This window comes from Babylonia areolata, chromosome 5 (genome assembly GCF_041734735.1).
Source record: "Babylonia areolata isolate BAREFJ2019XMU chromosome 5, ASM4173473v1, whole genome shotgun sequence".
NCBI lineage: Eukaryota > Metazoa > Mollusca > Gastropoda > Neogastropoda > Buccinidae > Babylonia > Babylonia areolata.
In genome coordinates this window covers 4,754,062-4,762,996 of record NC_134880.1, presented here as the reverse complement: position 1 = coordinate 4,762,996, position 8,935 = coordinate 4,754,062, and positions in this window count along the sequence as shown.

Below are 8,935 nucleotides of genomic sequence, written 5' to 3'. Positions count from 1 at the left end.
CATATGAGTGCAATGGCTTTCACATATGGGTATTTGCAATACTCTCTCTTCTACTGAGTTTTGTATAACAAGGGAAAACTTCGCCACAGGCTGCCCGTGAGCGAGAATCGCCGCTCATGCGGTGCTGGTGGCCGAGTGACCAATGTGAAGCCTGTGTCATTGGGTGTCTGCCTCCCAGCATGCATCGCAGCCCTGTATATATTGAGCCTACACTGTAGGTTTTGGCGCTTTTTGCAGTACTCGTTCAGCTTCAGCGACGCCATCATGGATAGGCTAACACCAACTTCAACTGTGCTCATCTCCATTCGCAGGACCCTACGGACTCTGTGCATAGCGATTTACCCGTGGAAAATGTGTCTGTGCAAGAGGCAGTGGCACCAGCAGATACTGGATTAAACCAAGGCAGCTTCAGGCTATCTCCGATGTTGTGTGGAGGCAAATGTCTCAATTCATGTTGCAACAGTCGAGAATGCAGGCCCCAGGCTCGGTGCTTACCCCCGTGGGGCCTGCCACAGTGTCCACATCCACAGCTTCAGCCAGTCTGGCCCAGTCTGTGGATGTGAGTTTGGCTCCCTGCTCCACCGCAGCATCTGCTCTCATGCTTCTGCCGCTTGGTGGGCATAGCCATATACCAATGTCAACTTCGTCAGTATATGTGACAGGCCAGGCGACCACTTCATTTGCTGCTAACACAGCTACAACGAGCCAGCACATACTGCCGGGCCAACCACCGATGACAAGTGCTCTGCCTTTGTCCACTGTCAACACAGTGGGTACACTCCCTCCTGTCTCAGCCACATTCTCATACCCCTCCACATCTTGGGGTTATGTGGGTGTGATGAGTCATGCTGACAACGCAGGAAGCCAGCCTGCCCCCTTGTGTGGTCATTACACGGGAATGGCGTCCACCCACCATTTCCTCCCTCCCCAAATCTCACCCGTCAGTTTTGACCACGGCAGTACACACACAGGCCAATGGGTCAACATCGCTCTCATCCATTCTGGAAGATCTGACGGACGACGAGAGCACATCTGGAAACCATGACCCTTTTGCCGACATCCCAGCACTGCGTGGTTTCCAGCTCAGTGGGGCGCGTGTAGCCATAAGCAAAGCACGGCAAGGCAGGGTACCTTCGGAGCAAGCCCAGCAACTCTGGACACACACCAGGGGGCTGGTCTCAGGTGGGAACTGGAGGGGTGTGCGCGCAAATAAAATTGTCATCATACACGTCAAACGAACAAGCTGCCACTTTTGGGTCACAGCCCCGTGACACTGTCTTCCCTCTCAGTGACACTTCTGCCAGACGGGATGACCACCTCACTGTGCTACAAAACTGGCTTGGTGCTGCCTCTCATGCCTTGTGTGTTGCCCTCACCAAACTGAATGAGGCGACAGTGGACATGTCTACCAGCCCTACTACTGATTTCTTCCATTCAAAGGCAACCACTCCCCAGGACCTCAAGCAACGACTGTGTGAGGATGTGGCAACACCTCTGGGCCATGTCCTGCGTGTGCTGGCTGCAGAGAGCTCCACCATCTGCAGAGATCGTCGTCAGCTGTGCCTGGACACTGTCGCCGACCAGCAGGGTAGGGCTGCCATCAACCGGATCCAACCTTCTGGCACCTCTCTGTTTGATGGTGACATCAATAGCATTGTGCAAGCCATAAGACAACGACGGGACGTGGGGGAAGCCTTCAGGCCTGTGCCTACACATCCCCACCAAAGACAGCTGACTCCGCTACACCACAGCAGCATGACAGGCAGCCGCATAAAAGGACCTTCCCGTCACATGACAGCCGCCATTATCAGTCTGATCGGCAGCCCTTTCGTGGTCAGCCCTATGGGGTGAGTCAGGCAAGGGGACAGTTTTGCAGAGGCAGAGGAGGTGCCCACACGACCACCTACCAAAAAAAATCTGCATCCGAAGTCGGCTTGACAACCAACAGCTGAAAGTAGCAGGCTGCTTGTCTGCACATGCAGCAGCCTGGGCAGAAATCACGGACAACCCTTACGTCTTTCAGGCAGTCTGGGGATATCAGCTGGAGTTCCACACCAGACCTCCCCTGATGTCACCACGGGCGGCCCAGCGTTCGGAGACCAAACTGCCCTCAGCACACCAACAACAGATGGACTGGGAAATAAAAGCCTTGCTTCAAAAAGGGGCCATCGAGAGAGTTGGCAGGGATGTGGGGTTTTACAGCCGCCTTTTCTTTGTCCCCAAGGAAGATGGAAAGCTCCTCGCCATCATCAACTTAAAGCCCCTGAACCAGTTCGTCAAGGCTCCCGGCTTCTCCATGAAGAAGATCTCACAGATCTCCACCGATCAAGCTCAACGTGTGTGAGAATAAAAACGTGTGTCCCGTCACCTATGTGTCGGAATACATGCGCCGGACAGCGGATCAACGACAGGGTTCACAACTAATTGTTTCCCCTTTCACCTTCAAACCCGTGAAACAAGCAACGGTCAGAAGGTGGATCACTAACATTCTGCACGAGGCTGAGGTGACCGCACCGCCAGGGTCAACACGTGCCACAGCCACCAGCTATGCTGTGCTACACGACATTCCACTGCAGGCCATTGTGAACAGCGCTGATTGGTCACGCCGTGACACACCCTTCAGACATTACGTCAGGATCCTCCCACAGGAGACTGTGATGCGTGTGGAATCCAAGATGATTCAGGACGCTGTTATCCCCACCCACTGACGGTCTGTTGAGTACATTCCTTTCATTCGTTCTCTTGTGTACGTTTCGTTTGGTGGGTATTGCTTGTGCATGTACATACAGCACATGTTTACACATGTCCTTTTCTGCAATGTTTCTGTTACATTTTTACATAGCTCTGTATTTCTATAATTCTGTATCTCATGTTCAGTTGTATTCTCTTCTCTCACTTGCTGAACCCATGCGACGGTCAAACAGTCACCCATATGTGTAAGCCATTACACTCATATGGTGCAGAAATTGAATAATTTTAAAGTGTAATGACATAAAATTATAATTTCTGCACTATTGTGCAATGGCTTACACAATGATGGTCACATGGTTTCATCTTATGTAATTATGTTTCTTTTCTGCCTCGCATTACAAAAAGCGCCAAAACCTACAATGTAGGCTCAATATATACAGGGCTGTGATGCATGCTGGGAGGTCGGACACCCAATGACACAGGCTGGACATTGGTCACTCGGCCACCAGCACCACATGAGCGGCGATCCTCACTCGCAGGCAGCCTGTGGCGACGTTTTCTCTTGTTATACAAAACTCAGTAGAAGAGAGAGTATTGCAAATACCCATATGTGAAAGCCATTGCACAATAGTGCAGAAATTATAATTTATGTCGTTACACTTTAAAATTTTTCAATTATAGGACAGAGACTAAAAGTCAAGATTCTCAATCACCGATTTCCAGTCTGAAAAGTAAATGACTGTCTGTTCAACACAGATCGTGTAACTCGAAACCTATTTCTGCATCCGATCTGGAAATTTCACACAAGTGTTCTCACACGAACTGTCGAAGAAAAATCAGAGTATAATCACAGCGCCCACTTCACCACATGTAGTCCTGACACCCTAAGACTTTGCACAACTAGGGCTTGAACAGAAGGCATCTTCACTCCACAAAGTCATCTTGATGTTGTTGTTTCATCCATTTACTGATTGCTGACAAGGTCCACTGGCTTACCAGGTTCCGTATTTCCCACCTTCCTTTTCCTTTCTCCACATAACAGGTCGGGGAGTCACTAAGGTACAGCCGATACATCAGCCCTCATCTCTGCTATACTCACCACCTAACCGCAGCATGTCGTGGAGAACACCCACAGCTTAATGTCCAAACTAAAAATCATTGTTACTCTGCAGTTCAGGGGGTGTTCATGGAGGTTCAAAGCCTTGTGATGACTGCGCTCTTGCAGTTACTTGCTACAATAAATGCTTCATTTACTCAGCACAGTGTTACGGTACTAGCCATCTGGATCAAATCCGGGTCAAGTCCCAAGTACACATCAAAAAGAAAACTAAAAACACATACTTCCTGTCCAGCAGAGAGCACTGTTTTCGGCCAGATGTAAGTCATGCAGATTTTACACAAACATTTGCCTGGCACAAACCGAGTTAACACACAGAAATATTATTCAGACATGAATCACAAATAAAAACTTTTTCAATGTAACGCACAGCTTGCCATTGTTGAATTTTTTTTAAAGAACAGAAAGAGCAGTGAAGAGGACAGATAACAAGGGAGAAAATGCCCACATAAAAACAAACCTGTCGCCGACACAGACAAGCGCTCGCGGCAGCATTAACAGTTAACTCAACACCACCCAAGTCTGTACTGACAACATCACAGTCAGTTCTCCGGAAAGTGGGGAAAAAAAAAGAAAAAAAAAAAGGAATCCGAGCAAAATGTTTCCGCGACCCACACCTTCCCTGTCCTACCATGCTCCACAAACAAAACGATGAGCATCGGTATGTGAAGCAAAAGCTACAGACTCGCAAAATTAATGCTGACGACTTAAAAACAGATTCAACACTTTGATGCACAACAAGAATTATAAGCTGGGCACAGGTCCGGTCACAAATACAGGTTACTACATACAAGCAGTCCACACCTCTCCCATCCACCTAGACATACACCCACCCCCCTCCCCTCCTCAAGCCATCCCCCGCCCCCTTTTCTCCGTCTCTCCTCCACGCCCTTCCACCATCCTGGCGCAGTCACTGCTGTCTTGGTTAATCTCTGTCAGAGATATATTTGTTAGGGCTTCATTGTGGCATGCTACCAGGCTGGCTCAGACAGACTGTGTGTGTGTGTGTGTCTGTGTGTGTCTGCGTCTGTGTTTCTGTGTCCGTGTGTGTATCTGTCTGCATGCATGCATGGCGATCTATGTGTGATTGTGCATGTGTGTGTGTGTGTGTGTGCGTAGGTGCATGCATGCGTTAATGCTTGTGTGTGTGTGTGTGTGTGTGTGCGTGTGTGTTGTATGTGTCTATGTGCTTGAAAATGCCAGCTTTCAAAAGAAAGAAAGAAAAAAGGAAGAGACATGAGTGATAGATAAAGTCGATAGAGTCATGTAAGAACAGTTTTGGGGAAAACAATATCCCTGACGATTACCCCCTTTCTTCCTTCATCCTCCCTTCTCTCTCTCTGTGTCTCTCTCCCTCTGTCTCTCTCTCTCTGTCTCTCTCTCTCTCTCTCTCTCTCTCGCTCTCTCTCTGTTTTTTCCCTTCGTCCCTTTCTCCATGTAAAGCTGTCGCCACTGCGTGCAGTTTCTCTCTTGAGTAAACGCATCCGTGTTCTATGACACGTAATTGTCATTTCAAGTTTAGTTTACGTTTCAGCACGGACATACACGCGCGAATCACACATAATTACGCACATGCATGCACTCACGGAGCATACATACAAATACCTGTGCGCTCTTTTTCTCGTATACAACTAACTGTCTTAGTTATCAGTTGAAAAGAAGTTCTGTGGAGATTTCATTGTTGATCTGAAACTATGATTAAATTCTTCAAACTGCCATTACGGCTTTGACAATCGGTACCTACATATCTATGTTCGTATCTTGTTATGTACTATCCCCCCCAATATTCCTTGAGACCCCGGTACTCTTGGTAATAAAGACATATTCTATTCTATTCTATTCTATTATTGACAAGCAGACAGGTTCCTAAGTAGTGTCACAGTGAAAGACTGAACGCTTTGTTACCTGATTGAAAACTTGGTCAGTTGTAGAGACAACAGAAAGAAACTTTTTTATTTTTCTACACAGTGCTAGGGTATACTTAACTTCTACATGAATATAGATAAAATGTCCCATTCACATACCTTCGATATGTTAAAAACATCGATCAGTGTGATCTGGGCTTCACCAGAACAATAATGATTGCCCGCGTTAAGAAGGAAAGCTAAAATCACATGTCTTTAACAGCATGTCTTTACGCTCAACAGCAACCGGTTGAATTGATAAATTGTTGGCATGAAGTTGCCATGGGGTTTAGACAGCAACAACAACAATAACAATAATAATAATAATGATAATCATAATCATAATAATAAACATTGTCTGTATATATGTGCAAAATAAATCTAAGTGGAATTGCTTCTTATCTTGTCTTATTGACATTCACACGTGTTCATATTATTCTAGGTTTATGTTGTATTTTGTCCTGAAAAAGGCAACAAAAAACTGTTTTGTTAAAAAAAAAAAGTGAGACAAAAGGCTGCTCTTTACTTTTGAGTCTGAAACAATTCGAGAACACTCTTTCTATATGCTTTTTTTCGTTCGATATGGAGACCATGTTCCTGTCACTCTAAACAGCATTAACGTAGCATATTGGTTGAACAGCCTAACAACTGACATTAAAAAAAAACAACCCAGAAGACTTTTAAGTTATTGGAAAACACTATATTTAAAAGGAATATTGGATATTAACACTTTTGAAACATTTGCACAAGTCTCAGGTATTTCGGTCGAGCACAAATACAAATCTTATCCAACAAGAAACTAATGGCTTCAGGAATTCTCCTTGGCTATGGAGTCATCAGCAAACGTGATGTCGGTGAGTTGTTGCCCAGGCCTGCAATGTTCTTCGTCTCATGTCCAGCTGTTAATTTTTCCTTGCATGGATTTTGTTCTTGACCGTTTCATTCACTTGGAGGGACTGAATTACCGCCCCTCCCCCAGCCTCTCTCTCTCTCTCTCTCTCTCTGCCAACGGCTGAATGGAATACCAGCAGCTCAGCTCCTCCACACAAGGCAAGCAGAGACAGAGGGCCGGGAGAATTAATTACTTCGTCACACACGTTTGTGTCGTGTTTGTCAAACTGTTTGTCCTGCTGTATAAAAAAAGGGCCTCTGTGTTCGTCGGTACGTGGCGTTTGTCTTACAGAAATGGGCATTGTTTCCATCTTAAATTGTGTGTGTGTGTGTGTGTGTGTGTGTGTGTGTGTAAACGAGCTTGTCCATATAAACAAGGTTCTATTTTTGTGGTTGTTCTGCTGGGTTTTTTTGTCGGTCTGTCGCTTTTGATTCATAGTCGCTTGCTCGCATTAATAAGTAACTATTCCATTGGACGTCTTTTACATCTCAATGTTAATGTGTTATTGACCTGATTCGTTTACTGATTCATTCATGGGTATATCAACAATCCTTTGACCTGCTGCTTTGTCCCCTCCCCCATCCTTCACCATCATCTTCCATACTCTGAATATGTATCCTTCAACACTTGTTCTGTGTTTCATGAGCTTTTGCCTTTTTCTGGCAGATAACAGTGTGAAGGAGGGGGTGAGACTGGGAAAGAAAAGCCAACAGGTGACAAAGAAACGTATCACATCTCACGGCGCGCTGTTCTGTCCACTGTCATATTGTATATGTGTTGTATATGTGTTGTATATGTACGTGATAGAGAGAGAATAAACAAGGTGGTTAAGGTAGGGGGTGGGCTGGGGTGATGGATGGATTGGTAGTTTTGATGGATTTGGAGGAATATGGATACAGGGAGATAACAGGTTAAATGGATTAAAAAAAAAAAATCAAAATGATCCACAGGGACATTAGATGCCATTCGCGAAACGTTTTCCACTGCTTTATTCAGTGGTTACTACGGAAGAAGAAGAAGTAGTAGACAGTGCAGCAGCATTCAGCAGGAGGCCGGCCGTAGAGAGAGACAAACATTGGGTGGTACGAGAGCTTTATCTGCAGGCAGATAACATGATCTGTGCGGTATATCCCCTCAACTCGCTATGTCTACCAATCACACTGGTTAAAAAGACGACACTGCAGTTAGTCAAGCCAAAATGGAGACATCTGTGTCAGCTGCTGTCTGACTTCTGAACGAGCTCTGAACTGATTTACGTCGTACTGGTAGCAAACTAAAGAGCTCAACACAACCTTTTTAATGAATGTAAGATAAAGTGTTATAATGAAGGATTATTTGTAAACTTGATTGAAAAACACTTCTAACCCAGGTTCATAAACGAGTTCCGGGTCTGAAATTGGTAATTGAGTTGAATCAGCTTACCACAGGCAAACGCTGGTAATATAGATTTAGAGAAGGAATAGCGATAACGCTGGCATGGTTATCACTTGGAGTATGGAAACAATATATGGTGTCCTTATCTGAAGCAACAATCAGTTGCAACTGAGAGGGTACAGAGAAAAGCCACAAAGCTTGTATATGAATGTATGCTAATGTCTTATAATAATGGACAAACTTGTTTGAAATTAAATTATTTTTCCTTAAGGGTAGAAGGACACGTGGTGATCTCATCAAGACATATGTTTTTCAATGGTCACGTTGATGCATCTTGGGATCCGTTCTTCTCTGCACCTCAGAACAGTTCCACAAGAAATACTGATGGGAAAAAAATTGTACAACGTTCAAATACTAACACAAGAATGTTTTGCTTCAGTAACCGAGTTACGAATATACGGAACCAACTACAACTGCATTTAAATCAAGTACCATCAACTAACTCATTCGAGAATCAACTAGACAATTCTACAAAATTATTAACTATTTTTAGAGTTTGATGAATAGATAAATTGTAAATGAAGCGTCGAACCTTGACCAAAGACTACATACAACAGAATATGTCATGAGATCAAAGAATGGACTGTTCATAAGCTTCAAAGCTTGTTTTTGTCCCAAACGTAATACTACTACTTCTACAAAGGTATAGAATGTGCAGCCTTCTACTGTAATAAAAGAGATGAATATGGAAATATGTAGCACAAGAAACACAAATTTCAAATCAGCTGAGGTGACAAATAAGCAGGGTTATTGCCTGGGGTGTCGTTGTGTGTTGACAATAAAGATCTGCTTTGTATTGTTTGAATACGTGATCTGTTTCCAACCGTACACTATACCAACAAGCGTTCACAAATATCAGAATTAAAGAATGTATCGTTATATGTGATGAAAAGAGAA